The sequence below is a fragment of the Leopardus geoffroyi genome, chromosome X (assembly GCF_018350155.1).
Source record: "Leopardus geoffroyi isolate Oge1 chromosome X, O.geoffroyi_Oge1_pat1.0, whole genome shotgun sequence".
NCBI classification, from domain to species: domain Eukaryota; kingdom Metazoa; phylum Chordata; class Mammalia; order Carnivora; family Felidae; genus Leopardus; species Leopardus geoffroyi.
Genome location: NC_059343.1, coordinates 48,295,253 through 48,314,302, shown reverse-complemented (window position 1 = coordinate 48,314,302; position 19,050 = coordinate 48,295,253). Strand labels below are relative to the sequence as shown.

Sequence of the window (19,050 nt, the reverse complement as noted above, 5' to 3'; positions counted from 1 at the left end):
CCTGCTGAGTTCTGTGGTGCAGGTTGTGCAGATTGTTGCATTAATCATTAAATCAGTTTTCTAGGTGTGCAGGATGGTTTAGTGTTGATCTGGCTGTATTTCATGGATGCGAGATGCAAAAAAAAACAAAAAACAAAAAACAAAAAAAACTTCCATGCTTTTCCTCCATCTTGGCTCCTGCCTCTTTGCTGTTAATGTTCTTATGAAAGTGTGGTAGAGATAAACACTGAAGACACTTTCTATATGTGCTATCATCTAATTATTGTTGCTATACCAGCTATTATTATTACATAATCGTTACTTCACTAGATTGTCATCATGAGGCTGTGGTTGATTACTAACTTGAAATATTATCTCTAAAAAATGATTTTAATGGTTGGTAAGGTGACACCTTTAGCCCCAAGTCCCTTCTCAGTGAGTAATCAGATTGCAGCCTTTGACATTGCAATTGTTGCAGACACCCTACATTTGAGCAGGCATTCTCCCACACCATCTGCTTATAGAGTTGTAGATGTTTTGTTTATGGTACTCCTAAGAATGGCTGAGTCTATTCATTTTTATAATTCCATTTCTCTTCAACTTTCTTCTCATCCTTGGGAGACTGAACACTGATCCCATAGACCATTGATTTCAAACTCTTTTTTAAAGTGAAAGAAACTCCTTTCTTATACACAAAAATTGTGATAAATAAGAGAAAAAAGGAGTTACTGTACTGAGAACACAACTTCTTTAACCAAACCCTTCCCTAGATCCCCCTCACTATGCCACCCACGAACTAAGCCTGAATCTTCTTAAAATTGAGGAAGCAGCAGGCCCAGAGAAACAAAGTGAGTCAGAGAGTAAAATGAGTAAGGCTGGTAGAGCTGGAACTAGAAGGGAAATTCTCTTGAGCAGTGCCCCAAGGACTTGCACCAGAATGCTACAGAAAGAAAAAAAATAGTGAAGAACTGCATGCCCAATCAAACAACATCTTTATAGTAAGAAGCTGTCAGTAAAAATTAATTCAGACAATTTGTGCACAGCGCTGCTAAAAGGAAACATGTTTTTTTTTTTTAAGAAAATATGTGTTTTTTTTTCAGACATATGAGCATGCCAAAGAAAGTTAGAAGTATTAGCTGGACTCAGGAAGACAAAGACCAGTACAATCAGATCAGACTTCCCCTCATACACACTTACTGTCCAATTGTCACCAGCTAGACCCCAAGATCTGACTGACACTGCCCTCCTGCTTGTACTTACTAACCTTTGTATTACCTTTTCATTAAGCTTTTCTTTCTGGTTTACCAACTTACCTCTTATTTTTTTTTTTTTTTAATTTTTTTTTTTTCAACGTTTATTTATTTTTGGGACAGAGAGAGACAGAGCATGAACGAGGGAGGGGCAGAGAGAGAGGGAGACACAGAATCGGAAACAGGCTCCAGGCTCTGAGCCATCAGCCCAGAGCCTGACGCGGGGCTCGAACTCACGGACCGCGAGATCGTGACCTGGCTGAAGCCGGACGCTTAACCGACTGCGCCACCCAGGCGCCCCTCAACTTACCTCTTAAATGAAACCTGAAACCACCCCTCAGGTGATGGCAACTGCCTTGACAAGACCTACTGAGCTAACCTGCTGCCACTCCCTCCCCCCACACAGATACTCACACCTGTTCAGATGGACCATGGAGTGACCTCTGGAATGACCTGCCATTACCTTTACCTCATTTTACACTAAAATCTCCACCCAAGGAAGAGCTTATCCTCATCTATGTAACATACAATGTAGATCTAGGCACTTTTCCTTAAGTGGCATGTGCAACCTTATGCCTGCCTCTACATGAAATGACAAGTCTTTTCCATCTAAATATTCATACTAACCCTAATCATCAGGAACCCATTCACACTCTCTCAGGGAGTCACAGCCTCAAAAGCCATTTCTCGTGATTTCCTTATTTGCTGCAAATAAAAGTTTTCTTCGTGCAACAACTCAACCTGGTGCAGTTGCTGACTCACCAAGGAGCGAACTCAGGTTAGTTCAGTTACAGAATGGCTGTTCCTAATTCCAATAGCTGTTGGTAAGTGGGCCCCTACATTCATATTTAGAACCAGAGAATACACTACTACTGGCCAAAGTCTCCCTGACGCTACTGGCAGAAGAAGTCAAAAGGAGATGACCATAAGGACTAGAGATGGAAGGGTACAGGCCAATTGGCCCTGAAGAACCATCCCGACCATGTCAGCCTTCCCTAATCCTGTTCCAGGAGCCAGGAAAAAAACTCAAACAGCAGCAGGATGTCCAGGTGCCTAGGAAAAAAACGCAAACCTTGGGGACGTGGGTAAGTTCTGATTGGTGGGTTCTGGGCCAGCTAGTGGGAGCTGGGTGAGGTCTGTGCCAGTCCCCTTTGCCCGGTCCGTTGGAGGTTTCCAGACCTGTCCAAGAACCTGGACCGGTGATATCCAGGTCCTGTCACTTGACTGCCCAGCCTCCCCTATTGCCCCACATGCCGCACCTGTACAGATCTCCTGCCCACCCCAGCCTGTGAACACACGAATCCCATGGCACTCTTGCTGTCCTCCTCTCAGCTCTCCCTCCTCTGCTTCCTCCCAACCACCTCACTGCTCAGGAAGATGACCCGGCTACCCCTGGTCCTCTCCATCCTCAAGGACATTCTCTTTCTCCCCAACCCAAGCATCCCAGTGCCACAGACATGACCTGGGTATCCCGAAACCCATGCTCCTCCATGATGTCCATTTCTATCATTCCTCATTCATCTCTCTCATCACCCCCAACACCATGCCCTGGTCATAGAGAGTTCCCCCTCTCTAATGCCTCTGTACTGACAGCCTTTCTCACCTTGCATTAAGCCCCTCCTCACACAGCTTACCCAGGGCTATAAACTCTACCTCAAACACACCTCTTATGCTACTTTCTCCTTCCTCTCTACTCTCCTGGAAAAACCACCAAATGGACACACTCTTTGCACCCTCCACACTTGTATTTCCTCTCTCTCTTCTTCCTACAGTAGCCTTCCACAAGGACCATCACCCACTCTCTTCATGATATTCAATGATAATTCATTGAGAAAAGACCAGTAATCTCACCACTTTCCAACCCTGGATCTGTATTCTTGTATTTTTGTATTCTTTGCTGCCCCTCTGGAGTAGGTGACCAGATCCCACTTGAGGTCAGGACCTTCATTTGAATCCCATATCCTTCCCCTTTCTCAAACAGTAGGCTTTTGCAATGATCATTCCTTTTTCCAGAATCATCGCATTTCTTATTTCTTTTGGATCATCCCATCATCTACAAAGTGGGCAGGAGAATGGCTGGAGTTTAGGAATTTGACTTTTTGGTTCCTGCTGTGCTATAGGTGAGATACCAGGGAACTGCATTCCCTGAAGGTGAAATGTGGAAATTGGCTGAGTCTAGAGCCAGAGGTTCTACCCTGAAGGAGACCTAACCTGGATAGGGGCTTAGATGACTCTGCAGCTGAGGTTGTGTAGTGCACAGCTCTGCCCAATGGTGGGGTGGAGGATGAGAACCAGATTCAGAGAGGTCTACAGATGCCGACAGAGGTGAGCTGAAGCTGAGTCAACCAGGGAGCACCAGCTCCCAATCAAGAGGAGAAAGATAAAAGTGCAAGTATCACCCACCACACACATGGGTGGTGCAGGTCAGCATCACCAACTGGATCTCAGAAACAAAAGTTATCCTCTCCTCAGAGGATACTGTGAGCAGCATAAGAATTTCATAGACCCCTTCCCCTTCCCACATCACCCAGGAGACTTAAAAAACCATACATATCCCTTCCCCATCTTGGAAAGAAGTAGGGAGGCAGGGTCGAATCTGAGCATTTTCACCAAAAAATACTGCATATTTACTCAAATGAACCATTCACATTATAGTGAGAACAAAAGACCCCAATAATTAGAAAGCAACATGGAAGAGAAGCTAAAATTTTAACCCGGACAAATGACCATGAGGAGCAAAATCAGTCAGCACAACCTGAGGTGACAAGCCTGCACGAAATTCAGCAAAATTCCCAAAAGACCCCTGCAACACAGCCTGCCATGTTCTTCAGCAGGTGTTACATCCTGAACTACTACAGGAAATAGTGAGGTGTATCCTGCTTGTCACTCTGCTCCCAAAGTTTGTAATTTGGGACCTGAGTCTGACCAAACTTGATAAAGGGCACAGAACTTGTGTGTTTTTTTTGCCTATGTAACCTTCCCCTTTGGAGCATACTGTCCATTTGTAACTGAAGCCTGCCTCTCCCCAGTTTGCAAACTGCATGGCAATAAAGCTTTTCCTTGCTTCTGACTAAATCGTTGCATTGCAAGATTTTTTGTTGTTGTTGACAATAGCATCTATCTACAAAGGAGACACTAAGTGTATGGTGGGAGGCCACCCACAGACATGGAATCGTCACTCAATAAAGGTGCTTGTCCCAAGGGCCCTGTGCATGCACAGATATTTGCACAGGTGGGTACTCAGGAGCACACCTTTCAGCCCAGAGCAGCACAGTTACTGTAGCATAAAGTACTTAAGTGGGAGACAGAGGATGAGGCAATGAGGCAGAAATGTAGGCAGAAGCCAGATCATGAAAGACAGGGAGACACCATTTCTTTTGAAATTACTATCTACCATTTATCACAAGGCTTTTAAAAAAATAGACTGTATTTCATTCAGTGGTTTTAGGTTTACAGGAAAAAAAATAAGTGGGAAATACAGATGGTTCCATATCTCCCCTCCCCCACATCCAGTTTCCCCGATTAGTCGCATCTTGCATTAGTGGGGCACATGTGTTACAATTGATGAACCAATATTGATACCTTATTATTAGCTAAGGTGTACAGTTTACATTTAGTTTCACTCTGAGTTGTACACTCTGAGTTTTGACAAGTATATAATGACACATATCCACCATTAAAGTATCATACAGAATAGTTTCACTGCCCTAAAAATCTACTGGAGTCCTCCTATTCATCCTGCCCTCTTTCTTCCTGAAACCCTGGCAACCACTGATCTTTTCATAGTCTCCATAAGTTTGCCTTTCGAGAATGTCACATAGTTGGATTAATATGGTATATAATCTCTTCAGATTAGTATCTTTTACTAGCAATATGCACTTATAGTTCGACTATGTATTTGTGTGTCTTGATGGCTCATTTCTGTTTATCACAGAATATTATATCACTGTATGAATGTACCACAGTTTCTTTATTTATTCACCTAATGAAGGACATCTTGGTTGCCTTCAAGTTTTTGAAATTATGGCTACCACAAGATAAATATTCATGGGCATATTTTTGTGTAGGCAAAATTTTCAGCTCATTTGGGTAAATACAGAGGAGCATAATTTCTGGATTGTATGGCAAGAGTATGTTTAATTTTGTATGAAACTGCCAAACTGTCTTCCAAAGTGGTTTCAACCATTTTGCATTACCACTAGCAATGGATGAGAGTTCGTTTGCCCATTTTCAACCAGCTTTGATACATTCAGTGTTTCAGAGTTTCACCATTCTAATAAGGTATGCAGTAGTATCTCATTGTTTCTTAAGTTGCAATTCCCTAGTGACACATGATATTGAGCACCATTTCACAGGCTTATTTGCCATGTGTACATTCCCTTTGGTGAGGTGTCTATTTAGACCTTTTGCCCATTTTTAAATTGGGTTGTTTATTTTGCCATTGCTGAGGTTTAAGTGTTGTTTCCATATTTCAGATAACAGTCTTTTATCACATTTTTTAAATGAATATTTTCTCCCAGTCTGTGGCTTGTCATTTCATTCTCTGAATAGTGTCTTTCACAGAGAAGAAGTTTTTAATTTTCAGTGAAGTCCAATTTAGCAATTTTTTTTCATGGATCATGCTTTTGGTATTTTTTTTTAAAACATCATTGCCTAAATTTGCCTAAAATATGTTACCTAAATTTTCTCCTATGTTGTCTTCTAAGAGTTTCATAGATTTGCATTTTTCATTTAAGTTGGTGATCCATTTAGAGTTAATTCTTGTGAAAGGTGTAAAGCCTGTGTCTAGATTTTTTTTCTTTTTGCATGTGAATGCCCACCAAGGCTTATGTTGACATTTGTATTATGTTTAGTGTCTTATGTACATTTATTTAGGGGAAACTCTACACTAAACTAACTTCTTCTAAAATAAGGTACAGCCATATTCCTAGCAGCTTATGGGGGGAAAAGCAGACATATTCTCTCTTCAGATAAAGCAGGCTGTGAATTTACCTAGTGTAAATCAAATGAGCAAATAGATGGGGAGATGGTTGTATAATACAGTGAAAGACTTAACTTACACCCTGAAAAAAATATGATTCCCAAATTGTACTTTTTTAACAGGATTTAGACGTTGCACTTCCTGCTCCAGGATGCATTTGAGTTCAACAGCACTACTCGTGTGGATATGTGCCTATTAGGTCATTTGGTTCTAGGTCCTTTATAGTTATTTGCTTCTGGTAAGTGGGAGGAACCACAGTGATTTATCACCTGAAAAGATGTGGAAAAAGCCTGGTTCCATCTGAGATCTTTTGTTTATAAGTTAAAGATAAGTATGTCACACACACACACACACACACACACACACACACACTCAAACGAGGCCATTGGGCTTAGAAGAGACATAGAGGATTGGAATTTCAAATTTGGGGAAAAGGTCCTTTGACCTGCATCATAGGATGATGCTGAAGCTTTTTAATGGGACGTGGACTGTAGTTTAGTTCTCAGCCTCTATAGGATCTCAAAGCATATTTTGGGGGGGATGGATATATGGTTGGAGCCATGATATCATGCATGCATAGGTTGATAGCTAGACATTTTAATTCCTAGTTTCTCTGATGAGGTCACAAGGGGGCTTTCCAGCCCAAGTTAACTTACATGTTTTATAATTGCTTTTAGGATGAAAATAATAATCATTATTAGAAAATGAATAGAAGATAGATCTGAAGATTAAATCAGAAAGGATAATGACTCCTTGCCAAACTGTCCATGAGAAGAATATATGAACGGGGCTGAGTGCCCATCTGAGGAATCTACAGATACCAGTGAGTCAATATAATCCATTGTGCATCATGAAAAGTATAGATATACAACTATAAGCCAATGTACATGCACATGCTCTAATTCTTATGCAGCCAGTGTGAGAATGCTCTTTATATAATCCCACAAGGAAGCATCCAGGCACAAGGACTGGAATTTGAAGTATCTCAACTAAGGGCAGGAGCAGCAATATGCCTGTCTTCACCACTGTGTGGAGAAACCTCTGGATCCCACTGCAGGGACAATGTGCCACCTGTCTACCTCTGAAAGCCCTTCTGCCCTATGCCTGGTTTTAGGTGTGGTTTAGCTACTCACTCAGATTAAATCTTTTTTCCATATTTCAGTCATTGCTCATAAATTTTGACCTTCAGGGAAATCTTCCTTTTTTAGGACACACTAATTAAAATAATCCATTAACCATTTTAGTATAACTTCACATAGAACGAAGAATCCGACTATGAATTCAGACCACTAACTTGATGTAACTTACAACTGAATTTATCGTCCATAAAATTCACTGAGGAAGTTCTGCCTCTGGCCACCATGGAGTGAACCCACTACTGCCTATCTCTTCTACTGATTACAGCTAAAGACTCTAGAAAACATACACAGAGCATGTACCTGAGGAATCAGAAAATTGGTCAAAAATAGATGGATTGTAATAAAGGATCAAAACATGGAACCCACCCAAATTTATATCTGAGGACCATTCTCTTCTCTGAAACCCAGACCTGTCTAACCTATGTGACTTCCCTGTTTGAACTCTTGGGTTTGTTGTATTTTTTTCCCGAGTGTTCATCAGCAAGTTCTCTTGATTGTATCTTGAAAATATATCCTGAGTAAAACTGCCTGATCTATTGCTACCATGTTAATATCCAATGTCACTCATCGTCTCTTGCTTTAATTACTGTAATATCTTAGTTTTCCTTCTTTATTCAACTCTCATCCTCCTAAACTATATTGTCCACAAGCTAGCTATCATGATTTTTAAGCATGTTGAACAAATTATGTCAGGACCTATTAAATTAAAATGGGACTTTGCATTTTAATTTGAATGAAATCCACTCTCCTTTGCATGGCCTGCAAAACCCTACACTATCTATCTGCCTTCTGCCTACCTCTACACCTTCTCCCTTCATTTAGCACAATCTATCCACACTTATCTTTTTCTGTTCCTTGATTATTCTGGGTTTGGTTCCTTCATGGGGATTTTTTATGTTTTGTTTTCTCTGATGTTCTATTTTTTATATTGCTGCTTTCAAAATTTCCATTTGTCTTTAGTTTTCAAGTTGTACTTCTCTTTATGTTTCTCCTGCTTGGAGTTTATTTAGTTTCTTTCATCTGTAAGTTAATCCTTTTGCCATAATTTATAATTTTTTGCCTTTTTTTCAAAAAATTTGTCTGCCCCTTCTTTTCCTCCTGTCCTTCTTTTATTACAATTACACATAAATTGGGATGTTTGATGCACAAACCTCTGAAGCTTCATTCACATACATTCACTCTTATCTCTGCTCTTTCTTTCTTTCTTTAATTTATTTAAACTTTAGTTGGTGCTAAACATACAGTGCACTATTGGTTTTAGGAGTAGAATTCAGTGATTCATCATTTACATACAACACCCAGTGCTGATCACAACAAATGTCCTCCTTAATAACCATCATCAATCTAGCCCATCTCCCACCCACCTCCTTCCATCAACCTTTAGTTTGTTCTCTGTCCTTAAGAGTTTCTGGTCGTTTGTTTTCCTCTCCTCTCCCCCGCTTTCCCATATGTTCATCTGTTTTGTCAGTACACCCTGTGCCACAGCTCTTCTGCATTTTTTCTTTTAACATGCAGCTGGGATTCAAAATTTGAAATCTTAAAGGACCTAGTACCATGCAGACTCACCCTCCTCCTCCAGAGTAGAACCTCTCTCTGCTGTGTCTGATGTCCTTTTACCCAGAAAAACAGTTCCACATCTGCACAGTGCACAGTAGCTATGATGTAGCACCGCAAAAAGCGCAAGCAGGTTATCTGCTCTCTGCTTGCACCTCTGTCCCCTGCCAATTAAAGGCTTTTTTCTGGTGTTGGCGGGGCTTTTTGTCCTTGGAGAGTCAATATACCCTCTTCCAAATGTACTCCAGGAAGGGTAGTGTGACCCAGCAGATCTCTACACCGTGACAAGCAGTCTGGGTCAACACCATCTTTTACCCCAGGAGTGCCTGTCACAGCTCTGCTCTGGAGAAAGTTGCACACTTCCAAAATCTCAGTTTGAGTTCCATATGCTGTTTACAAAAAAAAACAAAAAACAAAAACAAAAACCTGCAACACTCAGTACCTCTTGCTCCCCAGTCCATGGTCCTGAGAGGTTTCCTCTTGTGTGACCCCATTGCTGCACTCTGTCAACCCCTCTCTCTTTCTCTCCCTTTGTCTCCCCATGGAAAGGGTTCTGTCCCCCACCTTGGCCCTGCCATTTTTCTCTCCTTCAATTCACTTCCATGCACCTTGTACCAACCATGCGGTCTCCCTCTAACCATAGAGATCCTTCTGTCAGTCCTCAGATTGATTTCCTGGGTGTTCCAAGTGATCTGACCTCAATACAGCTGTGATTGAGGAACAAGGAAAGCCCAGGGTCCCCCTACTTCTCTTCCATCTTAACTCCTATATCTGTTCTTTAGATTGAATAATTTCTGTTGTTCTGTCTTCATGTTTTCCAATTGTTTCTTTTACTATCTCAGTTATGCTCTTGAGTAAATTTAGTGATTTTTTTTCTAAATTTCGGTTGTTACGCTATTCGGCTCTAGAATTTCCATTTTTTTCCTTTCAGAGTTCTTATTTCTTGGCTAATATTCCCTACTTTTGACCTAAATCCACTCTATTTTTCCTTTAACTTTTAAATATTTATTTCTTAAATTCTTTTGACTTATCTATAATAGTTGCATTAAAGTCTATCTGCTAAATTAATATCTAGTTTCACATAGGTGCAGATTCTACTGACTCATTTATTTTCTTGAGAATGGGTTATGCTTTCCATTTTTCCCCCTATGTAGTAATTTGGGATTGAAAGATGAGCCTTATAGATGACACATTGTAGTGATTTTAATTTTGTTTTGTTTTTTCTTAATGTTGCTAACTTCATCTTTTTTTTTAAATTATTAGTTGATAATTATTGTGACCTCAATTAGACTCAGCTGCTAAAACTGTCTCCCACATGGTGTGTAGGCAATAGTGTCTCTGCTCAGCATTTTTCCCTTTCCTTCCTCCCCCCCCCCTTTTTTTCTTTTGCTGGGAACCCTGGCAGTCTTCCTTTCACTTGTAGAGTTGCTTTGCATTCAGACAATGATTTGGGTAGAGTTTTTGTTCAGACACCTCAATTCTAAGGTTGCCAAATAAACTACAAGATGCCTTTTGAATTTCAGGTAAATGATGAATACTATTTTTAGTATATTTAAAATTCAAATGTAACTGAGCATTTTCTGTTTTTATTTGCTAAATCTTGCAACCTTACTCAAGCCAGTAAGGCCACCTCTCTCTGCCACCCAAGGTGCATGTGGGTTGAGGAATGCATTCAAAGGTACAGCAACATCCATCAACATCCATCATAAGTAATCCCACACTTCCAACTTTTGCCTGACTCCCTGTGTCTTCCCCATGCATGCAGTTTAGCAGTCAGACCATGAACAGTGGAGAATATAATATCTCAACCCTTTTATGACTCCCCACTTCCAAACTCTCCGTACAAAGTCCCTAATTGGTCTGTCAACATTACCAGATTGAGTCCACCACCTCCACACAGTAAAGGAGTTGATTTTTACTGTCTGAGCTGGAGAGTGGAGATGGGTACACCCCCAGGTAGAAAGGCCACAAACTTTTCTTCTTCCCAACATAGCAGGAGTTTTTCATAAAGAAAAACTTTTCAGGGTTTCTATTGTTTGTCAGTGTCATAAAATAGTTGTTTTTCAATATTTTTGTCCAGGTTTTTACTTGTGTTCTGTGAAAAGTGAATTGCCCAAACTCTTCATACCACTGTTACTGGAAAGAGAATCCCCACAGGGTCAAATTTTTAAAGACAAATAGCCCAAATAAGTGAGTCAAGAGGTGCTATTTAAGTACCTACAATGAGCTTTCCACTTAATTGGATGTCAGAAGTACGCATGAGTGATGCAGTGTGGTCACTGACTTTAATAATTCTATGGTTGAGCTGGGAAGTCAGTTTGCAATGACACTATGCATTGCTGAAAGTAAGCACAGTTTGAGCAGAAAAATTTTGTGGATTGCTTATGAGTGACAGTGGTTCTAAAGCCTGATATATGCAGCCTTAAGCCATTCTGGGTACTGAAAACTGATTTTCTTGGTGTGAGGTGGTAAAGGAAATAAGTCCAAGTTATACACATGTAACATATTAACCACTCAATACAATAGCCTATTTACCACCTGGTACCTACACATATAATATCTACATTAAATTTTACAGAACAAAGGGAGTGTATCTTCTGTCAGAGTCATTACAAAGATAAATGAATTAATGCAGTTAGCAAACAGCAATGCCCACTGTGTTTCAAGGATATCCTGGAAGTGGGAAATGAAAGAAGAATGGATTATAGCCTTTGATATCTGGGATCTCACAATTACTTGGGGGTAGATAGACATGCAAACAGAAAAGCTGTGTAAGTACAAAGAAAAGACACAGGGGGAAGGAAGCCTATGAGAAAAACACAGAATAAGTTCTGGCCAAAACATCAGGAGAAAGACAGAGAGAGAATGTGAAAGAGCTCACTGCAACTCATCCAAGGCCACTGATCACTGAGGTCATGTTCTTGATTATGCTAGTGTAAGCTTACATACATAAGAATGACAGCTACAGTAACTGGCTGAAAAACTAAAGTACCTCATGGTAGTGTTGAATTCAACCAACAAGTATTTATTGAAACCCGAATCTGTTAATCAGTTCTTTTGTATTTAGGTTTATGAAAGGGAAAAAGTGGAGAATACAATGGTACCAGAATATTCTGAACAAGATATGGGGATACAAACCACCACCACCAGCACTGCCCCCCAGCCTTGTTCTTATGAAAATAAATGTAAGCAGAGACTTTCTATGTTCACTCATCTTCAATACATTATATTATAGTCAATATATTATATTATGAGCAAGATGATCATATAATAATAGAGTGTTTTGAGTAAGCAGCATGTCTCATCATTACTCCTTTGCTGAGTACCAGGGTCCAGGTGCTGGGTGAGGCAGACTATGGAGACACAGGGGTGATTCTTGCAGGACAACAGTGCTTGAGTAACTATCGTCTAATAAGCAGATGGCCACAGTGAAAATAATTAAAAGGCAAATGTGATAAGAGTCATAGCAGGAGTGAGCTAAGGAAACTTGGAACACAGAGAAGAACGTGTAATCCAGATATTTGGGAGCAGCTTCACAGAAGGAGTAATATTATTATTCACATTTATGCATGAGGTAATGGAGGATCAGAGAGGCTGAATCATTCATTCACCCTGCCAGTGATGAAGCCAGTTATCAACCTAAGTCTGTTGAAATGCAAAGTCCTGAGAAAATGCACTATGCATTACAAGAATCCTTCCTTCTTATAAGTATCCTCTTTTTGATTCCAATTCACCACCTCTACTTGAATTTGGTTCTGTTTTGCCTTCAAAACCTGCCATTCTATTTCTAATTTTAAAGTTTTATTGTGATAATTGTAGATTCACATGCAGTTGTAAGAAATAATACAGATATGGGGCACCTGGGTGGCCCACTCAGTTAAGTGTCTGACTCTTGATTTCGGCTCAGGTCATGATCTCATGATTCTTGGGTTCAAGCCCTGCATTCGGCTCCATGCTGGCAGTGCAGAGCCTCTATCTACCTCTCTCTCTCTCCCTTTCTCTCTCTGTCTCTCTGCCCCTCTCTTCAACTTGCTCTCTCGTTCTCTCAAAAAATAAACTAAAAAAAGAGAAAAAAGAAATAATGCAGATGAGATTTTGCAAAACTATAGTATATCACTATTAAGATATTGGCATGGATGCAGTCCACTGATCTTATTCAGATTTCCCAGTCGTATTTATTTGTGGGTGGGAGTGGGAGTGGGTGTGGGTGTATACTTAGTGTTATACAGTTTTACCACATATACCAGCACCATAGTAAAGACACTGAAGTGTTTTTTCATCACAAGGATCACACATATAGTCCTTTTAGAATGACACACATTTTCCCACCCTACCGTCCCTGACTCCCCTAATCTGGCAACCACTAATGCATTCTACATTTCTAAAATTCTCTCATTTCAACAATGAAATCATACAGTATATAACTCTTTGGTTTTATTTACTTTTTCCTCAGTGTAATTCTCTGAAGTTTCATTCAAGTTGTTGAGTGTATCAAGTGTTCCATTTATTAGTACCTTGTGCAATGGATGTATTGCAGGTTGTTTAACCATTCACCTGTTGAAGGACATCCGGGCTGTTTCTAGTTTTTGGCTATTAGAAACAATGTTGCTATGAGCATTTGTATACCGATTTTTGTGCAAATATTAATGTTTATTTATAAGGAATAAATGCCCAAGAGTAAAATATCTAGGACTTTAAGTTACTGTATATTTAGTTTTTTAAGAAACTGCCAAACTGTATTGCAGAGTGGCAATGTCATTTCACACTTCCATGAAATACGCATGAGTATGAGTGCTCCAGATTTCCCACACTTTCACCAGTACTTGTATTGTTTGGTCTTGTGAGAATTCTTTATATGGTCAAAATACTAATCCTTTGTCAAATACATAGTTTGCAAACTTTTCTCCCAGTCTGTAGCTTGTCTTTTCCTCATATTCACATGGGCTTTCACAGAACAAAAGTGTTTGATTTTGATGAGATTCAACTTATCAGTTTTTCCTTTTGTGGATCATGCTTTTGGTTTCAAGCCTAAGAACTTGTTTCCTAGCCCTAGATATCAAAGATTTTTCTATGTATTTAAATTTTTTGTTATTGTCTTATGTTTTACTTTTGTCTGTAATTTATTTTGGTTTTGTTTTTTTTGTTTTTTTTTAATATATGAAATTTATTGTCAAATTGGTTTCCATACAACACCCAGTGCTCATCCCAAAAGATGCCCTCTTCAATGCCCATTGCCTACCCTCCCCTCCCTCCCACTCCCCATCAACCCTCAGCTTGTTCTCAGTTTTTAAGAGTCTCTTATGCTTTGGCTCTCTCCCACTCTACCCTCTTTTTGTTTTCCCTTCCCCTCCCCCATGGATTTCTGTAATTTATTTTGAATTAATTTTTATATAGTGTGTGAAGTTTAAGTCAAGATTCATTTTTTTGACCTAAGGAAGTCTAATTACTCTTATACCATTTGTTGAAAGGTTATCCTTCCTCCATTGAATTAGTTTTGCACCCTTGTCAAAATTTAATTCAGCATATTTGTGTGGGTCTATTTCTGGATTCTCAACCCTAGTACACTTATGTACATGTCTATCTCTCAGCCAACACCACACTGTCTTGATTACTGTAGCTAAATAATAGGTCTTAATATTGGGTAGAATAATTCTTCCCATTTTATTCTTTTGGCGGGATCGTTGTCATTTTTAACAGTTGTACCATATTTTATTATATGGTAACTTTTTCAATTAAGTTTTTTTTAGATCATTGTTGAATCACATACAGTTGAAAGAAAATAATAGAGAACCCAGTTAAAATTTACCCAATTTCCCCCAGTGGTAATATCTTACAAAACTATAGTGTAATGACAACCAGGATATTGACATTGATATAGGCAAGCTACAAAACATTTCCATCACAAGGATCCCTCATGTTACCCCCCCTTTTTTTACAACCAGATCCACTTCATTCCCACTCTTAGCACTCTTCAACCTGGCAACCAACAATCTTTCTCACATATATTATTTTTGTGGTCTTAAGAATGGAATAATCCTGTGTGTAACCTTTTAATATTGGCTTTTTTTCACTTAGCATAATTCTCTGGCAATTCATGAATAGGGTTGCATATGTAAATAGTTCATTCCTTTTTAGCAGTGAGTAGTATTCCATGGCATGGATGCACCATATTCTGTGTAGCCATTCACCCACTGAAGGACATTTGGGTCCTTCCCAGATTTTGGCTATTTCAGATAAAGCCACTATAAACATTCATGCACAGATTTCTGTGTGAACATAGTCTTCATTACTCAGGGATAAATGCCCAGGACTGTAATGGTACCACTTTATTCTCAATCAAAATCGTTTTAGCTATCTTTGGGCCTCTGAATTTCCATATAAATTTTTAAAGTTTATTTATTTATTTTGAGAGAGAGAGAGAGAGAAAGAAAGGGGCTGAGAGAGGAGAGAGAGAGAATCTCAAAAGAGAGACAATCTTAGGCTTGAGATTCTCTGCTTGAGACAGTGTGCAGAGCTTCATGCAAGGCCCGAACCCAGGAACGGTGAGATCATGACCTGAGCCAAAATCAAGAGTCTCAACTTAACTTACTGACTTAGTTAAGTCAGTCTGAGCTGATTGAGAAGAGTCAATCAAAAGTCTCAATTTAGCTTAACTGACTGAGCCACCCAGGCACCCCAAATTTCCATATAAATTTTTCAATAGGCTCATCTACAAAAAAAGCTTCTTGGGATTTTGATAACCACTGCATCAAACCTATTAAGCAATTTAGAAAGTGTTGACATGTTTTCTAGTTTAATCTTTCAATCCATGACTATGGAAGGTCTCTCCATTTGTTTGAGTTTTCTTCAGTTTTTTTTCATCATATGTTATAATATTCACTATATGGATCCTGTATATGTTTTGTTAAGTGCACATGCAAGTGTTTCATTTTTCTGGAGTGATTTTAGATGGTAATGTGATTTTACTTTTGGTCTCCACTGTTTCTAGTTTACAGAATGCAATTTATTTTTCTTAATTTGATAAAAAATGTCTATTTCAGGTCATATTTTAAAGTTGGCAGTAAATCTCAGATTTACATAATAGTTTGCATCGAGATTTTTTTGTTTGTTGTTTTTTTTGTAACAGAAACATTAATATGACCAAAATATTAACTCATTTCATGCTTGTGTTAGTAACAAATTAATATTTGTAATATACAGTGTTCCTGAGAAGGTATAAAGACTTGGAATTGTTTTGTTTTAAAAAAACATACAGTTTAATAAATAATAGCATAGTTCCAAAAGACACATAGTGAGAATTTATGAAAACAAGAAGGAGAGACTTCAATTCAGTTTTTTATTTGTCCTGAGCCATCGTGCCTACCTGTTTGTAAATGATGATTCTTATTGTAGTTGTGTTTTAATTAGTTTCAACATGACAGCATACTAACAAAATTGTCCAGCCTTTTTGAGATATAATTGGCATGTAACAAATTATTAATGGTATAAGGTTTTAAATTTGCTCCATATTATAAATTGTGAATGTAATTAGGCATCATTTCCAGTTGACACATTAATCCACAGGTAATGTGATGTCTCTTAAATTATGCTTGTGGCAATTAAACCAATAAACAATAGCAGTGAGAAAACTATTGATAAAATACAGGGAATGTTCATTTCTATATACTCTGGCTTATATGTATTTTAAGTAAAAGGACAATTTGAAGTAGGACAAATGGTAACCAGCTACCAAGAAAACAGGTAATGAGCTCAGTCAGGAGTACTTTTTTAAAGCTCACTATATAACTAGATGGATGAAAAGAAAAATATAGGAGACTCTCATTCCTATAGAAAGATATCCTAATAGCCTGTACTAAAGTAGTAACTTCTGACCAAGATGTTATTAAAGCTATAAATAAAATCAGCCGTGGGAAATGACAGACAGTAACTCTGAATACTCAAGTAGAAAGGACATTGATAAGAATAAACATTCTGTGCCTTCACATTTTGGTGGATAGTTGGATCTCCCAAAACATAAGCAAGGACTGAAATCTAAATGAAAATTACTGTGAAGAAATAAAATAACTTTTGATTCTTAAATGGAAGTTTGGTGGTTTTAGAGAAAATCAGAAAGTAATTTATACATTTTATCAAGAAACCTGGATGATACAAAAAGCCATGATTAAAGGAAACAACTTCAGTAAATAGGCAGATGTTGTATTCAGTAAACTTAATGCCTAAAAATATGTCATAAAATAGGTCATAAGGGGCATATTTGCTAAAAGTAAAAGAGCAATGAACTCCAGTGAGATGCAAAAATATTCCATAAAACCTTGATAGGTATTTTTCCTTCTCATTCCTCGCATGAGTATCTTCAATAACATGTCCCCAAGTATAATCAATCATAGCAAAGAGTTAACACCTAGGGTCTGGTTGTTTTGATGTAACTGCCACTGAAAAGCACAGTTCTTTGAAGAAAAAGTAGCCATATTTTTTTAAATTAAATTTCCCAAAAACTGCTGAAATACATTGAATAAAACACTGTTCTTTTTCATCCTCTGCTTTCTCCAATAGGTCTTTCTTGGATGATGATACTTATTTTTTATTTAGGTTTTACTGTCTTCAAACATCTTAGTTTTTGTTCCCTATCATTTTGCTATAGCAAAATGCCAGGTGAGTAAGCTCTGAGTCATTTGCACAAGTGTGAACGAAAGAAGTGCCTTTCCTCCTAAGTGAACCTTCCCCAGCAGGCTAGCTGAGCATGGTCACTTCTGATGCAGAGGATGGTCCTTGCAGCAGAGACCACGCAAGGTGTGGCAGTTCACGCTGTCGCTTAGTTTCCCAGACTCTGGGCTAGAACAGTCTTGTTGTGAGGTCACCACCAGGGCAATTTCAGCCAAAGGGCCCAACTGACTGTCAGAAAGAGGGGCAGGAACCCCACGCGCTCCCTTGGTTTCGCCCTGCCTTGTGCGGAAGGAGGAAGAGCCAGACGACTGCTTGGCTGAACCCCCAAGACCTGCCAGGGGTGTCCGCAGGCTTGTGACCAGGAGGTGCAGACATAGGCGCCAAGCTGCGTGCTGCTTTTGTATCCTTAGACCTGATTTAAACTCATTTTTTTAGTTTTTGTTTGGTGTATGTGTGTGTGTGTGTGTGTGTGTATGCGTGCGCAAGTGTGTGTGCATTTTGTAAATTTCTTTGTATTTTCTATATAGACAACGTTATTATTGAATCAGGGCAGTTCTATTTTTTTTCCTTTCCCATTAATTTGCTTTTATTTAGTTTTCTTATCTTACTTGTTTTAGGGGCTAGTTTACTGTTTTTTTTTTTTTTTAAGTAAGAGTGGAGAGACTAAGAATAATTTCTTTGTTTTCAGTCTTAGTGGTAAACACTCTGTCTTAGCCATAGGCTTTTTTTGTAGATGTTCTTTATCAAGTTTAGGAAATTCACCCCTATCCTAACTTTCTGAAAGTTTGTACCATGAATTTGTGTTGGATTTTGTCAGGAGTCTTATGTGTTCCTTCACATAATCATGTTATTTTCTTCTTTAGCTTATTCAGATAACATTAATTGAATTTGGAATGTTGCAACACTGAATACCTGGAGAAGCTCCCACTTGACCATGATATATAATTTGTTTTTATATGGTGTTGGATTTAATTTGGTCATATTTCACTAACAGTTTTTGTGCCTGTATTCATAAGAGATTTGATAATGTGGCTTTTTGGTATTGTCTTCATCTGGTTTAGGTAACAGATTAATATTGTCCTCCTCCAATGAGTTGGGAAGATTTTCCTCCTCTTAACTTTTGAAAGAGATTGTGTAGATTGGTGTTACTTCTTATTTAAAGAAGATTCTATGATTCATAGAATTTTCCAATTAAATCATCTGTTCCTGGGTCTTTCTTTTTGGAAGATTTTTTAATTAAAATTTAATTTCTTTAGTAGTTTTGTGCTATTCAAATATCTAATCTGATAATGGAGCATAAGACAAGCTGATAGGCTGCAAACACCCCCCACCCCAAGGTGGAATATGTGTGATATTCCTCCAGCACTCCTGGCTGCCCAAGAAGAAAGGAAAGGGAAGAAAACAAATGGTTAACTGATAGAGATCACAGTCCTCCAGGACATGAGTTTCCATCATTTTAAAATATCTTAGTAAATTACCAGAA

General features: G+C 38.7%; 1 pseudogene; it reads right to left on the bottom strand.

Annotated features, from left to right (window-relative positions):
* Positions 1–16,302: 16,302 nt before the first annotated feature.
* LOC123594365 lies at positions 16,303–17,371 on the bottom strand (annotated as a pseudogene).
* Between the last annotated feature and the right edge of the window lie 1,679 nt (positions 17,372–19,050).